The sequence below is a fragment of the Pteropus alecto genome, unplaced genomic scaffold (assembly GCF_000325575.1).
Source record: "Pteropus alecto unplaced genomic scaffold, ASM32557v1 scaffold69, whole genome shotgun sequence".
In the NCBI taxonomy this organism is placed as follows: domain Eukaryota; kingdom Metazoa; phylum Chordata; class Mammalia; order Chiroptera; family Pteropodidae; genus Pteropus; species Pteropus alecto.
This window is the reverse complement of record NW_006494610.1, coordinates 10,933,178-10,959,946: the sequence shown is the minus strand read 5'-3', so window position 1 is coordinate 10,959,946 and position 26,769 is coordinate 10,933,178. Positions and strand designations below refer to the sequence as shown.

Here is a 26,769-nt window from a genome sequence, read left to right as displayed (position 1 = left end):
GGGGATGGGGAACACGCCATAGGGAATGCAGTTAATATTAATATAACGGTTAGGCGGAGAGCCAGAGGAGAGAAAGAGCAATTAGGGGGATCATTTTATAAACTATATAAATGTCTAACCAGTGTACTGTATCCTTGAAACTAATAATAAAATAAAATTAAAAAAAAACCCAAAACAATGGCAAATGTAAAGAAAATAGGAGGTGAGAAAGATTGCAAAGATATTCAGTTTTCCTCGGTGCGCGCTGATTGCCAGGAGTCTCCCCTTCTGTCATTCACTCTCCCAACACAACATGGGTTAGAAATTTTATCAATGAATGTTTTCACTCTCAATGTTAAAAAGAGTCTCTAACAACTGTTACAATATAAAGGTGAAAAGTATATAAAAGTAAAAACACAATCTTCGGCTTGCAATAAAAATAGCAATGTTTCATCAGAAACCAGCTGAACAAGACCCAGCCACAAGGTGGAGGCATCTCTTTTCTTTTTGGCATAAATTGGCTAAAAGCAGACATTTTAATTTTTGAATTTACTGAGTCCTATAAAGAAGCACGGGGAAATAAATTCACATGAGACTTATAGCTCCCATGGTTCAGCTTCAGGGAAGAGGTCATGTTTTATAATATAATATCCTTTACTTCTACAATATCCTTGGTGGCATCTAGCACAGTACTGACTGGTGCATGAAAAAGAGAGAGAGAGAGAGAGAGAGAGAATAATTGATTGATTGATTGATTTGGGGGCAAAGTAAATAAAGAAAGCAGTTGCTGATAATATACCCACTAAACCATACACAAAGGCATTAAGGGAGCTCATCTTATTAATCTTTTAATCTCTGGTTTCTATTATCCTTACGTTAAGGTGAGGACTCTGAACTTCAGGGATAGGGATTTTTGAAAGGCCACATAGCTTATAAGCCGCAGTAACAAGACAAGACACGGGTTCTCTAATTCCCAAACCCATGGCTCCTTGCTCTTTCTGAGGTGGCTTCAGCATTGCTGAGGAGGAGGGAAAGGCACAAGAGTAGATTTTTACTTAGTTCAGAGTTAAACTTTCCTTCTACACCAAAAAGAAACTGTTTGTGATTAATTATTAACCTTTGGTATATTGTTTAAAAATACATATATAATCATGTGTGACAAACAGCTTTGAAGTCCAGTTTCATTCAACAGAACGAGAAAGAAGGCCTCATGAAAGGTGTACTGAGAATATAATTGTGAATAAACCTAGTTAGTACTTAATGGGTCTTAATGTCCCTGATTACTTCAACTACTTTCTTCTTGAATAAATATTATTTTTGTAGTGTCAAAGTCTCAGATTAACAGAATAATGGATGTCCTTGTGCCCAGTTTTAACATGCACAAGGAGTACGTACATATACAAGGCAGAAAAACTCACATCTCTGGGGTTGATTATCTTTGTTTGGCCGTAATGAAAACACAGTCTTTTTTAATAGCTTAATTTTTAGACAGCTCTCCAGAGGATCTTTGCTCATTGGCACAATATTCAATTGTTCTGGCAATGAATGTGTGGATTACAATAATTTTTCTATTGATATGCTAACACTGAATAAATAGAAAGTTAGAATAGCATTGTATCACTGTCATTTTGATGCACAAAATAAACATTATCCACTTTATTTTCTTTTCCTCTTTAAAGTTACATATTAATTACTTAAATTTTACAACTCGGAATGTAGCCGAGTGTCTAAAATTTTTGTTTCTGTTCAAGTTAATTCAGACTGTCCATCCATGCATGAGAACAGCTGAGCTATGAAATTGGGCAGCATGTTTTCTGGCAATAATGAGGAGATAATATTCCTTAGGAGTATTTAAGTGACATCACTATTGATAGGTTAATTGGAAATAAAAATGTAAAGCTTTTTTAAATCACTAGAACAAAAAGCCTCTAGTTTGTTGTAGCTTCACAAGGCACTTTTTGAACTCTTTCCACTTTGCAGTTTAGGTTAATAACTGTCTGATTAATGTAACCGTGGCTGCTCTTAGAATTCCACATACATCCCATTTCAGAAGAAGACTTTTCCACTTACATTTTGATCACAGTCATTTTGTTCTCACTGCTCCTTACTAAATTCTTGAAAAATGACTCCTGCATCTGATGAAATGCATGGAATATTGGGTGAATAAAAGAAATGCAATTGGATGGAGGTCATGAAAGTTGACTGCAGTTGGGAATATGATGTATGACACATCCTGCATGTTCAGAGCCCAGAGTACAACTTGTTGTTGCTATTTAATGTTTCATAATTAATTATTTTGAAAAAGGCAACTAAAGTGATACAACTCTATCATGCACTCTAACATAGGCTCATATTATTTTCAACTCTTTGTGTGAATATTTACATTTATGCTGCTACATACATGCATTTAGATTTCTATCTCTATACTAAACTTTCAATTAATTGCCTAAGAGCTTGTTATGCAGTCGTGAACCACCCAGATGAAAACTGTACCCTTCACAGTAATTAGCACTTACTGAACATGGTTTTATGCCAGATACTTTCTAGGCATGTTAGAAGCATTATCTTATTTAATTCTCAAACAAACAACACCAACAAGTAAGCAAACATATCCTCTATTAGCTAGAGAAAACAAAGCAAAATTCAAGTTAACTTTGGGAAGTGAAATCCTAATTCATATTGTAAGGTGATTAATTTATGAATAATGCATAGTGAGTGCCATTGGTATAAAGATATCAGGTTAATCTTTGCATACGTAATTAGTTTGAGCTGTCCATGCCACTGACTGTGCCCCTTAATTTGGATGGGACCTTTAACATTTAGTGTGGGTGGGCATTTAAGAATGACTTGGGTTTACATCATGAAGCTTTCTCTCTTCCTGTCTTCCATTTTCTTGAGTATATTTTCTGGTTCTCTGTCCTTGGTTCTTGCCTTGGACTGTGGCTCTTGTCATCTCTTCCATTCTTTCTTGCACTTCCTAGTGGTCTTTGAATATCTCTCGTATTGCCCCTCAGACCTGTCTGAGTTCACCATCATATGGCTCCTTTTGGAGGCTGGCCCTTCCTACATTGTCTCTGTACACTCTTGCATTATTTTTGGTATGATACTGCCTAGTCAAATGACAAATAGGGGCCACTTGTTACCAAAAGGGCTGGATATAAACATGTGAATGGAAAATCTCAAATTCATCACCATTCTTAGAAAAACAATTCTACAGGCTTTTCCTGATAGAGAATTCTTATTTTCTAATCACCTTTGTTTTCTAAGGTTATCACATTACTAATGTAATGTGTTTGTTTAGTGTATCTCTAGTCACTGAGGTACAAATGTGCAATTGATTAATATTTCCAATAACTGCTACCATCATGCTCTGTTGTCCTCCCCCACCCTTTTTCTGCTGTGTAGAGGTCCATTTTTTTCAACACTTTTAGCTATTAAAAAAGTATAGTGTAGTTAGCATTGCAACCTTACCTTCAATTAAAAGCTCCTCCTTCCCACTGTAGACTAGGCTGATGACTTAAGTTACTTAAGTGAGGAAAGGGACTTGTTCTCCTCTCTCCAGTCCCTCATTCTTCTTCCTCATCTCTCCAGTCTGCTAGAGAAGCTCTGATGGCAAGGTAATGTAAGAGGGGCAACATTTACTTGAGAGATCAGGAGTTTGTGTTCATAAGTCTGCACTTCTCTTTTTGGTGTTGTTCTCTGTGTGGCAGATCTTAATCAGATGCTCATTTTGTGCCAGGGACTGTTATAGGCACTGCGGATATGCTGGGAGTCAAGAAAGACAAGATTTCTGACCTCAGGGGATTTAAATCCAGTGGCCATCCAAATGCCGCTTCTTTTCTCTATGGATAATACCACCTGCAGCCTCTTTTAGAAGGGGTCCCTTTGGCCAGAAAATATCCCATTAGAAAGATGGGTTAAGCCTCAGATCACCTTCTGTAATGTCTACTCAACCCATAAGAGATGGTAGAGTGCAGGTTGCCCCAGAACTCCCTCTCTTTGCTTTCTATCATTCTTCTTTCTTTCTCTCTTCCCCAGCTCATCAAGGTCTCTCTGATTTAATAACTCAGCCACTTTTAGAAAAGAAACAATCATTAGTCCCTGATAGGTTAGAGGGCAAGGATGGTTTAAGCATCCCCAATCTTGAAGAAGGGAAACAGGAGAAATTTAATACCTCTTTTCCTCAGGGGGGTGGTTGGAGTGGGGAAAAGAGATGGTTAACGCTTCGCAAACTCTGTTTTTTCCTAGTGAGAAACTCTTGCTTCTACTTTGCATTGGGAGAGTATAGGGAAGGACAAATCAGTAGGGCTAGTTCTGTGAAACAGCAGTTCCTAGCAGGCTCCCCAAGTAAGTGGCTGGCCTCAATACTGGCGATTCTCTAAACGGAATGTAGGGAACTTAGTCGTCTATCCTCAGTTATGGCTTGAGATACCATTTCCTAGATAATTGGATCCAGGCTAGGATTACATCACCATACCACATGGAGAAAGATAGATGAAGCTTGTGGATTATCTGTTAATTTTACTTATCTTCACTCTAGGTAATTGAAAAGGGACATTATTTTCATTTTTTCTTTAAGTCCTTATTAGCCAAGATTTTCTAAAAAAATAAAAAAATAAAAAAAAAAATAAAAAAAATGGGTGGCTGCCTAAAATGTGCGTAAAGTGTGCTTATTTTAGAACCTAATATTCCAGTTCTGTTCTGATGCTGTTTTGACTTATTTTTATTGTAGTAGTTTATATTAGATAATCTATGCTATGAAGGCATGAAAAATACTGTAGAGGGAGTTAGCATAGCAATGTGATTAATGGCATGGGCTTTGGTGAGATCAGGACCTCTAGGTTTTTGTCTTATGATTAATATTGCTTATTAACTCAGAGATGTTAGACAAATCATTTAACCTCTGTTAAGTCTCAGCTTCCTCATATAAAAATGGGGATGATGATGGTGATTATCTCATCAGGTTGCTGAGAAGATCATACGAGATTAGCATGTAAACTTGGCACAGTGCTTGACACATGGTAAGCATTAAAAAAAGTTATGTTAAATTTTATTCAATAGGAGACTTTCAAACTCCCTTTAAACTTGAATATATAAAACACAAATGATTGAGGTTATATTCTGGACCAAAAGGTAACATTTAGAATTTTGGGGTCTCTGAGTTTCGAGTAAAGGTTGGTAAACTATGGCCCACGGGTCAAATCTAGTTTACTGCTTGTTTTTTTTTTTATGTAATACTTTATTGGAACACAGCTATATTTATTCATTTATATATATTTTCTATGGCTGCATTTGTACTATTATGGTAGAGCTGAATTTTTGTGAGAGAGACTGTATGGCTCATAAAGTCAAAAATATTTATTATCTAGATCTTTGTAGAAAAAGTTTGCTAGCTCCTGGTCTAGAGGTTTAAATGTAGGAAGGACAACTACTTGTCTCGGATGACTTTTGCACTAACAGATCTGTGGGTAGGGTACAGTTTACACTTGACTTTTTGAGAATTCTTTTCAGATGAATAAATTGATGATAAAAAAACTTAGAATATTTAAAATATTTAAGAGTTGAGAATAATAAAACATCCATCCTTACACTCACCAACCAGATTTTAATTAGCTTAATATTGTGTAACATTTGCTTTAAATTCTTTTGCATAAAAAAAATCTTATGGATAAAATCTTGTGGAGTCCCCTGTGTGCTTTCTGAATTCATTCCCTTCCCCCAAAGGTAAGCACTATTCTATAGTTCATACTTGCTCTTCTTTTCTTTGTTTTTACTACTGTTACTTCATATGTACTTATCCATAAATAATATATAGTATTGCAAGTGTTTACAGTTTACACCAATAGCATTACGTATGTAATTCTGTAACTTGTTTTTTCACTCAACATTATGTTGTTGCAATTTATTCATGTAGTATAGTTTATTCATTTTAACTACTCCATTATATATCTGTATATAATACTCCATTATATACATATCCTTTATTTTTCTGTTCTATTGATGCACATTTTGGACTCCCCGAGCCCAGTATTTGTAATTAAAAACTATGATGCAATAAACATTGTCGAAAATGATTCGTGGTGTATTTGAGGAAGAACAGGGTATACACATAGCAGTGGAGTGCTGATTTGAAGATGTATACCTTTAAATTTATTTGATGTTGCCAAATTGGTCTCCAAAGTGGCGGCACCAATTTACTCTATCACTAATAGTGAATGAAATTTGTCAGTTCGTCATATCCTTGCCAATGTTTAGAACTAACAGACTTAAAGTTTTGCCAATCTGATGGATGTAAAATGTTATATTATTGCTTTAATTGGCTTTTTACTGATGTTAAGCATCTTTGCAGATGTTTATTAGCCATTTGGGTTTCTTCTTTTCTAAATATTTTCATCATGTATTTTGTCCATTTTTCTCTATTAAGTTGTCTTTTTATTAATTCATAAAAGTTCTTTATTATTTATATATTCTGGATAGCATGCCTTTTTCTGTTTTATGTATTGCAAATACATTCTCTTAAAGCGAGGCTTGTCTTTTCCGTTGGTTCGTAGAGACACTTAAAATTTTAATGGAATCAGATTTATCAGTAATATTTCTTTATGGTGGTTTGGGCTTTTTATGACTTGTTTAAAAATCCTTCCCAAGGCAGATGAAATAAGCATGTTTTCCTGTGTGTTCTTCCAAAAGTTTTGATGGTTTGCATTTTCACACTCGGTCTTTAACCCATCCAAAGCTGATTTTTATATATGGTATGAAGTAGAGATTTACTTTTATCTGTATTTATTTGTCCTAGCACCAGTTATCAATAATCTGTCCCTCATCCTCTGATTTGTAATTAATGCTGCCTCAACTGCATATTGTCTGTTTGTCTTTTGCCAGGCTTCCCACAGTACAGTCTAAACAGCTCAACCACACCAGTGCCAGCGTTCCCATGATTTTGATAACTGTAGCCTTATACATACATCTTGAAATCTTGTAGGACTGGCGGTTTTTAGACTCTCACTCTTGCTTTCATTTTCAAATACAAATTCCTTTTAAAATACCAATAATTTATAAAATCTTTAGCTTACATAGAGAGAATAATTATCCGAATTTTGGGTTTAAGAATAATACCTATAGTTATCTCTCCACTTCACTTGTGAAATATCATAAAATGCATTAAGTACCAATTACTAACTCAAATATTTTAATTGTAACTTGCAAAGGTTTTATTAGAAGTTAATCCATAGCTGTTTAAGAGGTCTTAAGAAAATTAAAAGTAGTTTTTCCTAAAGATTTAAACAAATCAGATAAATAAAAGTGGAATTATTTTAAGCATTCTGTCATTTTCTTAGTGAAATATTTAGGAAACAACTGACTTATAAAGGATTCACTACTTTTTCTTGGCCTTACATTGTGTATTTTACAATAGCAGTCCATTTAAATGCCTAGTTGCCGTTTCTAGCCTATTCAGAAGTGGGTTTTCCCCAGCCGTATGCAGCAGAATTACCTATGGAGCTTTTAAAAAACATTCTGTTCCTTTTCAAATTTAGATATTCTCAACAAAGTTTTGAAAGCAACAATATATCACTAAAAAGGTAGGGCTTTTTCTCTCTAATAGAAGAATACTGCTACCATCTATTATTATAATCTGTATGAAACTGTGTAAAGTATGAGCTTCCCTTAGCTCTCATTCCTTAAGTCTCCTTGCTGCATCAAGAAGCAATATCTTTCTTAGCAGGGATAGCTATGAAATACTTCCTGTCCCATTGTTCTAATCATTGCCATGTTCTCTTGGGCACTTTCAATGTATTTCTACTTTCTAGTTTACCTTTTTTAAATAGAAGGCTTATGGCCACTTTGATATCTGGGAGCTAAATGGAAAATTTACATGTATTCATTTCATTTCAAGACAATGTGATTTGGCAATGATAATAGTGTGGTCCATTTAAAAAGGCCAGTACAAGTGAGTGGGAATACAAACAACCAACAGTTAAAAAACTCAGCGATTCACTGATTCTTACACTCTTCTTACAATGGATAACAACATTCTGTGTCTTTTCCCATATGATACATTTGAGTTGTTTTTTTTTTCTCTCTAGAGTCCTCTCTAATTTACCTTCTGAAATTCAGAGAGCTCGAGCATGAGACATATCTATCCCAAAGGACTCTGCCTACTCAAAAGTATATATATATATCTCCAGGGCCCAGGCTGGGATGCTGCTATGTTGCACTTTGCATGCTTTCCATTCAAACTCCTCTCAGGGTACCCAATACCTACCGTTCTGGGTCACGATCTCACCTCCTAGGTGACATGTCAGAAGGGCTTCCTGTTCCCCCACAAAAGGGTCTGGACCACATTATAAATCACTAAACTACATTCAGGGCTGGGTTGTGCTTGCTCCACATCCTCCTTGGGCTACCTCTCTTTAAAACAGAATTTGGTGCCAGACATGAGTGACATCCTACAACACTGTTGACCTCTGTCTCAGGTAGGACCCAGACAGTTTTGCAAGACAAGTAATCAAAGCAAAAGTCATCACAGGGTCATCAAAAGGGCCACATGGATTAGTTACAGAAAACAAGGCAGGAGGTAAGCACATGTTTTTTACCTTTAATAAAGCTGAATAACATGTTTTTTACCTTTAATTAAGCAGAGGAAAGTCTTTTACAAAAGAATAACTGAATAACATGTTTTTTACCTTTAATTAAGCAGAGGAAAGTCTTTTACAAATGAAATTTTACTTATGAAAGGCAATAAATAATGCATAAGAGCAGACTTGGTTTAGCTGAAACAGGGGTATGGGTATGGGGTAGTACTTAGGTTCCTGCTAAGTTTACCCCCATCTTATTTCCTGGCTTCCATTCCTACCCCAGGTGATTCTTCGGAGTCTTGAGGATTATCTATAATCTTTTCTATATGATAAAAAGGCACCTGGGGGAAGGGTCCATGTCTTACATGTCTCTGTTCTGTGATACTTTCTCTGCTATCTGGAATTTCTCCACTCTTCCCTCATATTTACCTGTTGAAGGCAGACCAGGACTCCACTCAAATATCATCAGCTCTAAGAACTCTCTCTGAAACAGAATTGGTCTTCCCTATGGCAAATGATCAATGCTTCCCATATAAGTCTAGGGACTGCATATCTCAGATATTCTTGGACAATCCCAATTTCCTTCCTTCCTTCCTTCCTTCCTTCCTTCCTTCCTTCCTTCCTTCCTTCCTTCCTTCCTTCCTTCTTCCTTCCTTATTAGATGATTGTGGTAGCTGTGGAGATGGTGAGAAGTAGATTTTGATTGAATTTAAATATAGTGCAATGGGATTTGCTGATGAATACAAAGATATGATAAATGACAGAACAGAAGTCAAGGATGAGTTTAGAGTTGGTTTTTAATTTTTTTTTTTGAACAACCTTCCCTTCCCTTCTTTTTTCTTTTTTAGGTGAAGCAACCCTTGGTTGACTTCACAGATTGCAAAGACCTTGTCAGCTTACAATCCCTTATCTTTTTTTATTTTTTATGCCTACAGCACCTGGTCTTCCCAGGAGGTCTCCCATCCAAGTACTAACCAGGCCCGACCCTGCTTAGTTTCCAAGATCGGAAGGGCTTGGGCTTGTTCAGGGTAGCATAGCCATAGACACAACCCCAATTTCTAATATTAGATCTTAATATATTCTTGGGCTCATTGACTTGGCAAATCACATTTCAATTTGTGTTTTGAAAATATGGTTATAATTACAGTTCATTGCAGTCAGCTTTGTTTCTAAGTTATTGATCTATTAGACATCATAAAGTATATATTTCCAAAGAGGCTGGACTACATTTTTTCATCATAATCAACAGTCATTCCTCCTCTTCCCTCTTTCATCATCATCATCCTTGAATAATTTACTCATGACCTAAAATATACTATGTACTGTTGTGCACTTGTAATAATTACCTAATTTAATTGTTACAAAAACTCTGCAAGGTAGGTATGTATTGATCTCCATTTTGTGATGAGAAAACTGAGATTGTCTAGCTAGTAAGAGACTAAGCTGGAATCTCCCCAAATCTGGGCTCTTTCTCTTATGCCATTCTACCACCTACAGTGCTTCAGTGCTTCTCTGCATATTTTAGAAATGTTTATTCTGGTAAATACTGAATAAATATGTGCTCAATTGCTCTGAATTAAAAGCACAGAAAAAGCACACATGAATTAAAAGCACAGAAAAAGAATATATCTAGGTTGTGAATTGAAATATTTCCCTTTCACATTTGCACAATTCAGAAAAGAACTTTATACTTGTATTTAGTGCCATTTTAACTCACTCTAGTGGTGGAAAAGCTAAGTGGATCCATTGGAATTTTCATTTTACTGGCAATCTGTGGTTAAGGAAACTGGCACCTAAAAACAGATACTTCTCCATGATTTGTGACATCTGAGCTATGTTGGAATACCTGAACACAGGCTGGGATTGGTTCCACCCTGCTGAGGCCTATCCCTGGCTACTTACAATACTCCTGGGAGACGTACTATTAGGCTATTGTGCGCCAATACAAAAGAAATTGGCTGGCAATTTCCAGTGTTCTCTGGCTGTGCTTATGAGAAATGGAGCAGGGAAGCTGCTTGTGAGAACATGTACAGAAGATGGAATGAGGCAGAGGAGGTGTCCAGCAGATAGAGACAGAAGCCATTGTGGTCCTTGCTATGGTGCTAGCTTCCCAGTGTTGTCAGAAGCACAATGTAAGGACAGGGACATTGGGAAGTGCCCAATGGTCATGATATTCTGGCCCTCTTAAGCACCCACTAGGTCAAAAGTGTTGGAGACAGTGGAGAATGCGGGGATAACTGTGGCGCACTATCAAGATGTTTATAATATAACAGTAACTATGGCACACTATCAAGATGTTTATAATATAACAGTAAATTTTACTACAAACTACAATGAAGTAAATGTCAGGTTAAACTTTTTTTTTTAGGATAAATCCCTATTTCATACCATGTACAAAAAGCAATTCCTGATGGATCGTGGATTTAAATGTGGAGTCCAATTTTAAAACTTCTAGGAAAAAAATGACTTTAAGATAGGAAAGAATTTCTTAAAGCACAAAAATGCACATAATAAAAACTACTGATATATGTGATTATATAAAATTAAGAATCTGACTTCATTGAAAGAGATCATAAAGGAAAAAGGGCTGTCACGAACTGGGAAAAGATATTTGCAAAACATATAACCAACAAAAATACAATATCCATCATGTATAAAAACCAATAAGGAAAAGACAACAATAACAATAAAAATGTGGGCAAGAGACATCAACTTAAGTATCACAGAAGATGAAAATGAATAACTTGAACATATAAAAAGATGTTCATTAGTAATTAGGAAGAAAATTAAACCCATAATGATATAGCATTTCATATACACTATACTAACAGAAATTTAATATCAATTTTATATCAAATGTTGACAAAGACATAAAGCAGCAGGGACTCACGCACTGCATGTAGGAGTATATATATTATTACAAACACTTCGGCAAGTTTTCTGGTATTATTTAGTCAATTTGAAGTTGATCAGACCCCAAGACCCAGCAAATCTACTCCTACGAATAGATCCAGGAATTTTTCCCAAGAGAAAATCTTTCAGATGTGTACCAGGAGACCTTAACAAGAAAGTCCATAACAGTGATATTTCTAATAGTCAGAAACTGGAAACCATCTTAATGCCTACCAACAGAAAAATGGATTAATAAATTCATATTCTTATCTTAAGGAACTATGTTGTAGCAAAAATAGCTACAGTAATACACATTAACATGGTGGCTCTCACAATTTTGAGCTAAAAAAATGAAGAAAATATGGAAAATATAACTATGTTTATAAAAATTCAAAAAAAGTGTGAAACTAAACAGTATATTGTTAAGAGGTATACCTATCTGTGGTACACTCTAAAGAAAAATAAAGGAATGATGAACACAGAATTGGGGAGAGGAGTTACTTCTGGCAGATAGGGGGATTCGAGGGAGAAGAGAAAGAGAAGGCTTCAAATATATTGGCTTTGTTCTACTTAAGCTGATAGTGGTTTACGGCTACTTATTTTATTACCGTTGCTTAAACTGCACATACATACTCTGTAAGCTCTTTTCTACATCACTATATTTCATAATAGAAATATATTCAGAAGTGTGCTATGGGAGTGCTGATGAAAGAGTAATTCTGAATGCAGGTGGAAGCGAGAGGTAGGAACCAGCAAAGGCTTCATGAAGTAGTCAGAATTGGTTCTTGAAAGATGAGTAAGATATTAAGGATAGAAATGGACAAAGAAGAGATTCTACTTGGGATGGAAAAGATGGGGAAAGACATGAAAGTGTGAAATGGCAGTGTGTGTCCTGGAAGCAGCAATGTTTGAAGTATAAATTGTGGAAACAGTAGTACATAAAAGGTGGACAATTGTATTGTGTCAGACTATGGAAGACTTTTTTTTTTTTTTTTAAAGAAAATACAAAAGCAAAACAAGAAAAAAGAAAAACACATTTAGATTTTATCCTGCAAGCAAAGATGGGGTGTTGAAAACCTTTGAGGAAATGAGATTTGATTACACCTACAATTTCAGAATATAATTTTGATAGTAGTATGAAACATGAATGAGAGAGATTTGAGATAGGTGGGTCCACCTGGCTACTGGAATAATTCAGTATAACAAAGATGAGGGTCTGTATTATGGCAGTGGGTAATTGAATGAAAGGATATAATGCACAATTTGGGATCTGACTTAAGTTTCCTTAATGCACATGTCCATTTTTGGAAGACACAGACTGAAGTGACATGTACTGGCTTCCTTCAGGCCAGCTGCTGCTCAGGACTGAGCACAGCCCTGAGTTAAAAGCTAATTTTGAGCATTGACTCAGCGGCTTTCTCCCGATTTCCTTTGGTATTAGGTACACCTCCCACTTTTCCTTTCCCTTTCCCTCTGGAGCTAGGAAGGCAACAATCGAAAATGACCCAGTAGTCAATATTTATTAACCCTTCTCTTTGCTCACTTACATTTGTCCTTAACTTTACTTTCTGGGTTCAGTTATCCTTCTCTCAAGGTCTTAAACATAAGCACAGTAATGCTACTAGGTTGAGGAGTCTCCTTTTCTTCCAGCAAGAGACTAATATTGCTGACAGAGTCCTAAAGACTAGAGGTACATTTATCCTTTTTGTAGATAATTACACAAAGACATGGGATACTGAGATAGCATAATGTCAAGAACTAGTAGCTGGTGTGAAATGGAAAACGAGTGCCTTGGGTGTCCAGCAGGCAGATAGAAATTCAGGTTAGGCATTTAGGAAAGATGTCAGTCCATACTTCCCAAGGTTGACCAAATAATGAGACGAGCCTGTCTTGCGGACTGTGCTGTTTTATACAGGATCAAGAAGAGATGATGGATTCCAATGTAGGGAGAAGTACTTACTGAAAAACAAGTATCTTTTCAAGTTGAACCACCCAGGAGTCAGACACAGTAATGACTTTTTCATTCTGGAGAAGGAGGCACGTGCAGAGGCCATTTCTTTGTTCAGCAGCCACAGGGAAAGATGGGCCCATGGTCCGAGGCTGGTGTACAGCCAAAGAGGCAGCACACTGGAGGCACCTCAGAGAAGAAATGTGAATGTCCTGGAATCACATTTGAAGAATAGAGTACTTGGCTCTCGATATCTTCTGAATCACTCTGCCATGCAAACCAAATCCTGTATGAGTCAGGATTGGTTGTATCTCATGCCCATTTTTCTGATTAAAACAGAAAAGTAGAGTGGTAGACTGGGCTGAGTGACTCTGCCTACCCACCAGAAGAGCTTAAGGTCTAGGGAGAGATGGAATGACAAGCTCAAGCAGATGGCTAATTTGCATAAACACTAGAAAATACATTTTGTAAAAATAAAAAGGGAAGAAATTTTGATTTATTCTCAGATAATGGCAGATAAATGATGGCTTAGTATGAAAGAGGAATTATACCCACTAGTCCTTCCTTCATTGAAGGAGCAAATAAATTGTGTTTTTTCAGATCAAAGCAGTGGTTTGTAAATTTCCCCATTCTTTTCCATAGGCAAAAAAAAAAAAAAAAAGTGTGATTAAAATGCAAAGATTCTCCTCACTTCTAATTTATTCAATTTTCTTGTCTGTATTTCCCCACCAAGATGCAAACCTAACACCAACCCTTTGATTCCTTACCAAATCTTTAACTAGCCCTCATGGGAAGCTGCTTTTGAAATGGTTCAAAGTTAGGCAGCCAACAGAAGAAGAAACAGGAAAGAGAAATGGAGCCCTCCCTGCATGGCATAATGAACACTGAATAACTGACAATGGAGTCTACCACCAGCGAGCTGGCTCTGCTCCCTGTGGCTCCCTTCTCTAATCAAGACGATGCTCTCCCTCATTCCTGAAAAGAACTCGTGTAACTCATTTAACACAGTGTTCAGGTCAGACTCTGAAAAGAAAAAGGTAATGGATTTGATATTTGTGAGAGGTTTTTCTTTTCCTTCATAAAAGGCATGGAGCAGAATCAAACAATAAAGGAAAAACTCCACATTTATAGACAATCTGAAGGATGATTCAGAGTGAAGGCTGAGACACAACTGGGTGGCTGAGTGACATGGGCTGTGATGATATGTAAAGGTGCAGCTTTATGCAGAGATGAGCTTTCTGTGTTTACTGAGTGTCAGCACCCAGAGGTGATGAAACATTGTGTGGATGATCTTTGCGATGCAAGGCTCCTGGAATGATTTATCCAAGCCCAGACGATTGCTTTATTCTCCCAGTTGGACTGCTTTGTTCCTCTCTTAAGTTCTTGTTATCTTTCTTCTCTCATGCTTTGGATTTTATCAACTTTCTTAGCTCATTTACCTGTACTGACCTGACGGGGCTCCGTTCTGCAGAGTTCGAATATTCTGCCAAACTCTGGTTTTCCCGTCACTTGACTAATGGCACTGCTCTCCTGTATTCCTTTTGTAATAGACTCCAGCATACCTGCCTTGTAACCCTTTGTTCCGTCATGTTTTGCATACTTCATGCTTTTGAAGTTTTTCATTATTTCCTACTTGACCTTATCTTACTTTATTTCCATTCTTACCTTGTCAGTCACATTTGTTAATAGAAACCTTATGTATGAGGAAAACAAGACTTGAAATGTCACATAGTTTAAAGGCATTGAAAATATGTTAGGCACAATAAAGTTTTACACACACTATCTCACTGATACTACAATATCTGTAATAATTAAAGGTACCCCTAAAAGGACAGTGCATTTTCAGTGAGGCACTAGGGCAATAAAAAGCTGACTGTAAGTTAATTTAAACTTGCCTCATATATTCCCATACTCAGTTATTTATGAAATCCCATGTTCTGGTTCATCAGGTGCCTTTGTGACCATGTATCTAGTGAGCATAGCTAGTTAACCTCCAGAGCTGGAAAACACACTTGCAGTGTTCTGAACTTCAGTGGCTCCTGTCCATGTATTCATTCAGCAGTAAATATTTATTGAGTGCCTAGAGTGTACCAGGTGTGGTGCCGGACACTGGGGTACAGTGGGGAACACAGAGAAACATATTTCCTGCTCTCACAGAGTTTATATTCCGGAGAGACAGACTTCATAACATACACACACATACAAATGTACATTTAGTACCATGAAAAAAATGTGAGAGCCTGTAACAGGCAAATGGGACCTAATTGGAATGTAGAGAAGAGAAGCCTCCTCTGGGGACGAGATGCTGGAGCTAGACAAAGAGGACAAGGAGGAGTTAACGAGGCAATGAAGGAGGGAAGAACATTTCAGGAAGAGGAAGCAACATGCGCAGAAGCCCCAGGAGCAGAAGCAAACACAGTGAACTATCAGAGACTGAGGCAGGTTGGTGGAATGATGGAAAGCAAGGCCAGGGTGAGATGAGTTGAGGAGGGAGGCAGGGCCAGAACACACGGGACATCAAGTCTTGTGATGGGGTCTGATCTTTACCCTGAAAGAAAAGGGATGCCACTGAAGGGTTTTCAGCAATGGGCAGATAGACCAGATTTGTGTTCTGAAAAGGAACCACCTTATATAACAGATTAAGTAGGTTGGTGGGGGATGGGAGGTGGGAGGGAGACAAATACGAGTTGATTTGTATTTCAAAGATTTTATAACATCTTGACATACACACTTACATAAGACATGCATTCTGTATATTTAAGCTTAGCGTATTGAGTGTTTTAATAGAAGTACAGGCCTTGGGGAGAGGGAGGGAGGGGAAAAATAGAAGGAAATTCAGGAATATTGAACTAGGCATTTTACTTTTCCTGAAAAATATTATTTCCATTTTACAGTAAAATTGACTGTGTTAAGAAACTTGTGGGATTTGATGACACGCTGTTATTCTACGAGTTGCTTGGGTTGATTTAACTGCTTAGGAGGATGCTCTCTCTCTCCTCACCCAATGTGCACACCCCTGAAGGTGCCTAGAGAGGCATGTTATTTGGTCTAGGCTATAGAGTAGCTGTAAGCCTGTGATGGGCTAACTGGTTCAGGGTCAGGGCTAAATAGCCAGTGAGTTGTTGAGCCAGTATTTGAATATCAGGTCCATCAGGCCCCTGCTCTTTATATTGCTCTCATATTTCCTTACAAGGAAGGAATAGACTGTGCAAAAAGGAAAGAGACAGAGATAGGGAATGAACTAAGAGGTCACTAAGACAGGTAGGAACTTCCTTCAAAGCTAGTCTTCAGAGTAAGGAAGAAGCTGAGTGAGTTTAAGAGACAATGAAAGTATCTTAGATTAGCTGATTGAAAATGAATGAAGTGAATATAGTTCTTCAATGTGTGTCAGTGACCAGTGGCTTCAAAATGAGATAGATCCATTGATGGGTATATTTCACTGTCTTTACCCAACTATTTCTTGCTGTGAAATTCTGTGTGTGAGAGTCTTTTGTTGCTATGGGAAACAGACTCACAGCTTTGCTTCTGTGGACCCAAGAGCATATTAATTCAAGACAGTATGTCACGCTATTCAAACTCAATGTCAGGATATGAGCAAGATGTGAAGAGAGTTCTTTCCCAGATTCAGACAGCTAGGCAGGACCATACATTTATGGCCAAGACAAGCAACTTTTGTCCTGTGGATGATAAGGTGGGATTCTTCTGAGCAGTCACCAGGAATCTGTGTACTACTAAATGTGTCCTGAGATCTGGTAGGAGGTGACAAAACATGAAGTAATTTGGGCCACCAAAATAAGTTTTCTAGGAGTGAAAACCATCCTTAAAATTTCAAATACAAAGATAAGGCATAAAAAAGCGCACACAGATTTTTCTTGGCACGCACATTTCAGAGGCATTTCTAACATTTCTGCATTAGTCTCTTCTAAAACTGTACCAGAGCATATAAGAGCATTTTTGATTGGCTATATTGGGCGACCCAACCCTGCTGGAGTATGAACTGCCCTCCCTGCCTACAGCCATTCCACTTTCCCCTTGCTCTAGTATCTGTTCACTATCGATGACAAAAATAGGATAGCTGCGGACCTCACATTGCCTGTAGACTTGTTTTATTTGCCTTGCACAGCTTTTTTTTAAATTAAAAAAAAAAATATTTTTAAGTCCATTTAATTCTTCCAAATACAGATTTTTGCTCTCTTTTGAAAATTCAAAGACTTGGAAGAAGCCAGCATTCCCACTGAACAACAGTTTGCCTAGGCTAGTAGTGGCTGCTTCTCAGAAGAAGCAAGAGCTCTTCATTCTTCACTCGCTCATGTTCCTCGCCTGGCCCCTGTAGACATGTGACCATCCCGCATCATTTGTGAGACTGTGGGCCCAAGCAGAGCTGCTACTATGCTGAGCTGGCAAAGTGTGGCAGAGGGTGTGGAGGAGACCATGCTTCTTTCTGTCCAGAAGCCAGCAGCGTATGCATCACAAGGGCTGGAAGCCTTGGGACCACCCGGAGTCAGCCCCTTGGCTGTGGAGTTCTCAGGCAAGACTGTAGCAGCGGCAAGGACTCATCAGTGGCTTTGTGAGCACAAAGGGGACTGGAGTCATGGAAGAGGAGAGGAGGTGTGTTATAGAATGACTGCAGCGGCCACATGTAAGGCACCCTTTCCTCCTACATGGAGACACTGAGAGGGAGACTAACTGCCAGCTTGAAGACCAGAAGTAGTTTTAACAATCATAATTTGGTCATTAAAGATAAATGTGACTTAAACTTCTGTCTCTAACAATATGATGGTTTAGATACCCTGAATGACCTTACTATTGCTGAACAGACAAGAAAGTTATGAATCTTCTGATGCCAAAAACAAAAGAGGACTCTTGGAAGGTAACCAAGTGCCAAAGGGAGCTTTTATCCAGATAGTATCTGTTGATTCCTGGGAAACTTGTTTCTATTTTGATACCCGGTCATCAAGGATAGAAAGACAGCTTTTGGGCTACAAATGAGGTGTCTAATAGGAGATATCTATATGACCCGGAACCCTAAAGACTATTCAAAAGAAGGTAAAAAGAATAAAGAGAATGAGGCAGAAAAGCCAGACTAACAGAAAAGAGACAGAATAAGATGATAGAATTAAATAAAAATATTAGCAATCGAAATTAATATAAATTGACTAAAATGATCTAGTTAAGACATATTGTTAAAAGATATAAATCCAGCTACATAGACCAGAGAAAGACATAAAATATAAGGATACAGAAGGTTGAAAAGAAAGGATAAAAGAGATATACCAGACAGAGAAAGCCAGTGTACTTATATTAATATCAGAGAAAATAGTCTTAAAAGTAAATAGCATTGACATAGATATCGTAGATTATTGTGTAATGATAAAAAATTCCATTTACCTGAAAATATGACAAATATCTGAGAACCAAATAACATGGCTTTAAAATATACAAAGTAAAAACTGGCAAAAAAAAAAAAAAAACCTTTACAAAATCATTAAAAAATGTTCCAAAGCACATATCTCAATATTTAACAGATCAAATAGATAAAAATTACTAAAAAATGAAATATTTGAATAATACAATAGCCAAGTTTTATTCAATGAAAACATCTGCACTCAATAATTACAGAACACACACTCTTTGGAAGCACACGGGGATCATACTGAAAAGATTAAACATATGTAAGGCCAAAAACGCAAGACCCGACAAATTTGAAAGACTGAAATCATATAGAATATATTCTCTGATGACAATGAAATTACACGAGAAATCAAGAATATACAACTAACCAGAAAATTCTCATATGTGTAGAAATATGAAACAAAACCACCTTCTAAATAATCCATAAGTCAGAGAAAAAAGCATAGTGAACATCTGAATATATTTAGAACTCCAACTTAAAGAGCAAGGAAAATAAGAAGATCGTAAACCCAAAGAAAATGATGGCTGAGAAATATTAAATATAAAAAACAGAAATGAATAAGCAAGAGAACAAATATGTAAGTTGGTTCTTTAAAAAAAAAGTGGACAAATCTCTGGCATGATTAAGAAAGAATACACAAATAAACAATAGTCAAATAAATGAGAAGGGGACATAAATACAAATGTGTCAAACATTAAAAATATAAGAAGATAATATAAAACTTTGAAAACTAAAATGAAATAGATAAATTACTAGAACAAAAGAAATTTATCAGAATTGATTCACGAAAAAATAGAAAACCTGAAAAATACCCTAATTATTATAGAAATATAATTAGTGATTTAAAATTTTCACATGAAGAAAACATACTGGACCTGGATGGGTTATCAGGTGACTCCTACCAGACATTCAAGGACAACTCTGACTACATAAACTTTCCCAGACAATGACAGCAATGACAACAACAAAAAGGATTATTCTTTCTCATTTTGTAAGGCTAGTATACTGCTAGTCATTCAAGAGTACTCCAAGAAAAGAAAATTACAGGCCAGTCTTACTCAAGAACATAGATACAAATATCCTAATGAAAATATCAGAAGACTGAATTGGACAACTCATAAAAGAGATACATCATAAATAAGTAGGGCTTATCTAGGAAAATCAAAAGTGATTTAACATAAAAATCCATTAACATGATTAGTCATATTAATTAGCATATTAAAGAAAAAAGATTACATACTTCTTATGGGTGCAGAAATAGTACATATAAAATAGCTAAACAAGTATTCATAATAAACTTTCTGGCAAATTAGTAATAGAAGGGAACATTTTTAAACAGATAAAGGTTATCTATGAAAACTCATTAAACATTATGTTTAATGCTGAAATGTTAAATGCATTCCCTTTCAGATTAAAAACAAAACAGGAGCGCTTACTTTAACTACTTCCATTTGGCATCATACCAGAAGCCAACTAAATGCAGGAAAAAAAGAAAAAAAGAAAAAAATGAAAGGACTTAAAGGGAAGATACAGAGGTCTCATTTGCAGAAAATGTGATTATCTGTGTAGAAAACCCAGAGGTAGCTACAGGTAAATTATTTGAATTAATAAGTGAGTTTAGTAATTTTGTATGATACTAGTGATCAATATACAAAATCAAATTTCTTTTCACTGGTAATAGTTTATTTCAATGTTGCATTAAAAATACTATATACAAGAGAAAAAATAAAATATACAATGTGCCCAGAATCAATTTAGCAAAATATCTGCAGGTATATTATGAGAATAAACTATAAAATTTTGAGCAGTTTATGGAAAACACAAATAAATGGATTACATTATGTTCATGGAGAAAGATTCAGTATTATAAAGATGTAAGTTTTCTGACATTAATTTATGGATTCCAAACAATTCCAATACAATAGGGCAAGCAAATTCTAAAAATTTATATGGAAGGGCAAAGGCCCAAGAACATTCAAATACTCCTGAAGAATTAAGATGTGTGTCTGAGGACGAGGGGATGGGCAGTTTCTCCATCAAAACTCAAGATTTATTAAAAAGTAGGTAAGTAAAGCACTGATGTAGGTATAGACAAATAAACCAGCAGAATAGTATAAATAATCTATAAACAGACCATTGCATTTATAGAATTTTTATTTATTATAGAACTGTCATTGCAGATTGGTGGGAAATGATGCTGTGACAGCTGGTTATCCATGTGGAAAAACTGAAATTGGATTTCTACCTTACACTACACAGAAAAATTAATTCTAGGTGATTAAAGACTTACATATAAAAAGCAAAACTATAAAACTGTTAAAAGAAAATGTAGATCTTTAAGGATATGATGGACTGATTTTTCAAAGATGACACAGAAAGTGGAAACTGTAAAGGAAACGGCTAAGTCAATTACACTAAAATTAAGATCTGTTTATCAAAGGGCGTCATAAAGAAAATGAAACTACAAACCATAAACTGGGGTAAGATATTTACCACACATCAATCGATGAAAAACTATCACCAAGGACATATAAACATGTCTAAAATCAATATGAAAATAAGAAACTATTCAACAGAAAATGGAGAAAAGATATGAATAGGCATTTTTATTTAAGAGGAAACAGGAAAGCCCAATAAACATAAGAAAAGATGAACATCATTTTAATCAAGAAATGCAAATATATACCTAAATGATATGTCATTTTCTACCTACTAGAATAAGAATTTAAAAGCCTGAAATATAAATCTTGCAAAGATGTACAGTAAAGGAAATTCTTTTATATTGCTGCTTTGAATTTAAATTCATATAACCACTAGGAAAATATTTTTGTGTTATTTATGAGTTAAATATGAGCTCATCTAGGTATACAGTCTAGTTTAGAGAAATTCTTGCCCATGTACAGCAGGAAATATGTACAAGGATTGTTAGTTACAAAAACACTGGAAATAACCCAAATGTCTATTGCCAGAGAAAAATTTAAATATCCATAGATAACTATTAGAGACTACAGCATATTCATACAATGGAATAATGTATAGCAATGAAAATAAACTATAGCTTCATGTATCAACCTGGATGAGTCTTGTGAACATAAAGTATAAAAAACAAACACAAAAAACGTGTACAGTATGATTCATTTATATAAAGTTCACAAAGTATGCAAAATTAGATGATATGGTTGAGAGATACACACAGATGTGGTAAAACTAGAAGGAATGGCAAGTGTTTATTTAGGGTGATGGTTATCTCTGGGGGCTGGAGAGTGGGAGGAGGATGGAATCATGGAAAATTGGTAAGGTTCTGTTTTTTTTTGTTTTTCTTTTGTAAGCTGGGTTACGGGTTCATGGGTACTTGGAACATCGTTAGTATTTAGACCTATCACATATTTAGAAATATTTTTCTAAATGGTTTTATATTTGATAAAAATGATATGTAAAATAAAATACTTCATTTTGTAGTCACAGGCTAGTCATGTCTAGACCACAGAAGGAGCAGTGGCAAATTCAAAAGAAGCTGCTATCAGGGAATTTTGCTGCAAATAATGAAAATTAAAGAAAAATGATGGATAAGCAGAACCTTTTTTGCACATTGTTCAGTCTAAAAAAATGTTTTAGGTTAATTCAATACCCACTGCAGGCAGACTTTTGCATCATAATGAGTTTCAGGAAGAAGGTAAACCATTTTATATATAAGTTTATGTGATGCTTAGTAGGCACATACAGCTGTTAAACAGCTGTTAAAGTGATGAAATTTAAAAATACTGTTCTTTTTTACAATAGAAGTATATTTTATGGACATAAGGAATATACAGTCGTTCCCCCTTATCTGCAGGGGGACACTTTCCAAGGCCCTCAGTGGATTTCGGAAACAGTGGGTAGTACAAACCCTATATATACTATGTTTTATTTCATTACATATATACCTTTTCACTAAAAGGAAGCATTTCACAGCTTCTCTTTGAGATATTTTAATTACCAGCATCACTACTCTTGCACTTTGGGGCCATTATTAAGTAAAATAGGGTTAATTTTACGCTAGCACTAGAATAGATCAACTGTTGATCTGGTAACCAAGACGGCTACTACTAAGTGACTTAATGGGCGAGGAGCATGAACGGCAGAGATATATTGCTCAAAGGGATTATTTACATCCCAGGTGGGACAGAGTGAGACATGGTGAGATTTCATCATGCTGTTTAGAATGGCCTGCAATTTAAAACAAATGAATTGTTTATTTCTGGAATTTCCATTTAATGTTTTCAGATCACAGTTGACTGTGGGTAACTGAAACCATGGAAAGCAAAACTGCAGATAAGGGGCACTACTGTATTATATTTTCATGGAAACAGGAAAATATTTTCTTTTAAGAGCAAAGTTGATATCCTTTCAGATTCTCTTTTAACTCTACTCTCAGATTTTTATTCAAGTACTTAGAACTACTATCCCTTTCCTCCAAAATTCTCTTGATTTCTTAAATTCCCTGCTACATTAAGCTTCACCAGTAAATTATTTTTATATTCATTATTCTTTCCTGTTTTCTATTTATCTTCAGTTTTTAATTAGATTGTGTCCCTAAGAGCTTTGTACCAGAGATTTATTCATCAGTTATGAAAATTTTATCCCTCTCGGCTTTATTAGACTATTTTACAAATTTAGTCTTCTTTTTAAAACAGATTTGTTTATGTTTTCTAATAATTTTTTATACTTTTCTTTGAAATCTGAATGTCATTTTTATTTTTCTTATATTAGTCTTCTTGAATGACTGAAGAAAAGCAATAAGATATGACGATTACTTTTGCATTTCTCATTCCCTATATTTTCTTTCCTTATAGATTGTTTTGTCTGTTCAACTTTTAATAAATCAGCATTAACTGATATTGAAAAACTGTCTAGTAATTAAAGTAAAAATGTGTTACTCTATTTTTTTAATAAAGTGAATATTTTATGTAATAATGATTTACATGTTTTTTCTTGGTGTTTATTTTCACTGCACCATTCTACTCAAATTCTATTTCATGACATATTTTAGTATCTAAATCCCTCTCTTTCCCCACAAACTAATAGCTCACTCTTTCATCTAAAAAAAAAATCAGTTCTACTCCTGACATCTCTCTCAAACCTTTCAACAACCCTATAAGGTAGATACCATTCTATTTTATAGAAACTGAGGTTCAAAAAGCGAATTGATATTTCTAAGTTTAATAAAGCAAATGCACTGTGTTTGCTTATTTTGGAGGTTGAGAGTGAGGCTAAGGGTTTAGAAGGGGTCACAATAGTCATATTTTTTTACTTTAAATTCATTTATTTAGTTATTCATATGTTTCTGATATGGGGATCCTAGAAACCCTCTTTTATTTTATTTTTATTATTTATTTATTTATTATTATTTTTAGAAGCCTTCTTTTAAATAAGCATCTAATTGATCTTCTGAAAAAGTTTTTTATCTTCTCTCTTGTATCTAGACTTTGGCTTGCAAAATTTCCCCACTACTTTCTGATCCTCGTTTGCTGTCAGTGTGTTCTCATATTTTGAGGGAACCCATTGTATTTTATCAGGATACTTGCCTGATCTGACTCTTGTTTCATCAAGTGGAAAGAGAGTATTTGACAAAAAATGGACTAAACATATAATGATTTTTGAGAAGGAAAAAAAAATCTACGTTCTGTGGGAATACTTAATCAATTTGAAAGTTAGTCTAATTTTGCTAAAGATTTCTGCTAAGATAATTCTTACTGCTGCAGGTGCCAGAAAGAGTAGAGTAAAATCATTTACCTCACTCTTGTGGTATCTAGTTGTCTCTCACTAGATCCATGAAGGAACCCCTGGGAGGATAACTGGCATTCTCTTGGATGCCTAGGATATCACTTAGATGCCTAAGAACATGCGTTAAACATCTATATCTGTGCCATTGTTCCTCAGAATCTCCAGTGTGAGAAGGGTGTTTTTATATCCATGCTAGTCACCTCCTCTGATGCCCCACTGTACCTAGTTTTCTCTGTGTTCTTACCAAGTCTTATACTACTAAACAGGCATATTCCACCACTGTCCTACAACTAAGACAAATATAAAAGACCCAGGAAAAGTCTCAGGTTCAGAGATTACTATGTGGTGCATTAACTAAGTTTTCAAAAGTAGTATTATTTACATTCTTAAACCAAGAGCACAATGATTCATTGTTATGTAAAATGATTTTTCAGAATCACCTGGTTTTTGCATAGTAATTCTGATTTGAGCAATTTTGCTGTACTGGATTTAATTTAAGATATCCTGCTATTACTAGATTATTACCTGGCTTTTTCCTTCTGTTTCTGATCATGAAAAAAGGAAAAAAAATACACAGTGTTTTCCAAACTTATTTGATCATGAAGTGTGCGTGTGTGTGTGTTTAGTTTGGGCATAGAGAAATAACACATTGAGACTGAAGCCGAAGGAGTCATGTTGACAAGGAGAAAGGTGCCACAGTGTTTTAAAGACTGGGAAGAACCTGAAGCTAGCTTCTCTTCTTGAACTTATTTTGAATGGTAGTCTGAATATCTAGTTCACCTACTTTTCTCAGGAGTCTTGGAAATTTACCAACCAAGCCATAATTCCCATGGAGTGAACAGCTGCCTTATAGACATCATCTGCATATTTAAGATCTATATTTATCTGGGCACCAATGGTATCAAGTGAGATCTTTACAATATGATGAGAAGTGGGTCCCTAATTAATTTCATTGTGAAATTTCCAAATCGGCAACCTATATGTTATCCAGTTTATATATTAGTTTTAAATAATCCAACTATTGATTGATTCTGACTCTTGCGGAAGTAATTTAAACACATCTGTGATTTAAAAGTTATTGCCAATTATTGATAAGCATTAATGAAGGTAGAAAAGATTAGCTTCAAATGATTAAATATAATAAACATGGAAACAAGATCTGAATGGATTATGTGCTATTATCGAGAATAATTATTGATCTGTATACAGGTACAAAATATTTATGTAATCCTGATAGTAGATAATATGAACACTTTCAAACTCACATAATGAAGTAGCTCCTTTTCCTGACATGGAGTTTGTCACCCTAGATAAATTCTCCATGGTGTCATAAGAAACCATGAGTGAGAAAAATCCTAAACATTTGAATATTAAATATAATAATAAAAAAAAAGCAGAAAAAAGTCTTCCACCCATCTCTGCTAAGTTCCCAGGCTTAGTTTAAAGATCGGAGATAAAATCAACCACTACATGCTGATCCATGAAATTTCTGTGACTCCCAATTGGCTCTTTTTCCTTGATAATTAAATGCTAGAAATATATATATATAGTAGACCAAAATAAACTAACCCAGATTATCTAAAACTGGGCATAATAATTCCTTTTAGAGGGCTTGTACACAGAAAAAATAGATTGCTTTATAAAAATGGCGTGAAAAATGATGATGAAATATTGCTTATTTTTATAATCTGTGACAAGAAATGAAAATACCATTTTTCTGAAACCCAGGTAAGGACTCATTTTTATCATATGCCAGAAGGAAAAGCATCTTTCATAAAATTGAATACCTGCCTACAAATTCCAAATCTGTGTTTACATGGATTTAAGGACTTCAGGTAAACCTTTTGAACAGGATGGAAATCTCCTTAGACATGATCTAGGGGGGATTAACAAAGCCTGAGCCACACACATCCAACCTATGTCATACCTGTGTAATGACAACAGCTTCTCTCTAGCTCAGCAGTTCTCAGACTTTAGCTTGTACCAGATTTACCTGGAGATGAATCACACAAACACAGCCTGATTCCCCCACTCCTAGAGTTTCTGACTTGGTAGGTCTGTGGTGGGGCTTGAGAATTTTCATTTCTGACCCATTTCCAGGTGATGCTGATACCAAAGACCACAGTGGAAATCATTGTTCTAGCTTAAATTCTATAAGAAAGAGTTACATATATATATATATATATAAGAGTTACATATAT

At 35.6% G+C, this 26,769-nt stretch overlaps 1 protein-coding gene and 1 pseudogene across 1 annotated transcript in view; both read right to left on the bottom strand.

Annotated features, from left to right (window-relative positions):
• The window catches only part of LOC112474005 (membrane-associated guanylate kinase, WW and PDZ domain-containing protein 2-like), a 292,185-nt gene that overhangs the window by 62,453 nt on the left and 202,963 nt on the right, over nt 1–26,769 (bottom strand). The window lies entirely within an intron of this gene.
• LOC112474018 lies at nt 9,479–9,597 on the bottom strand (annotated as a pseudogene).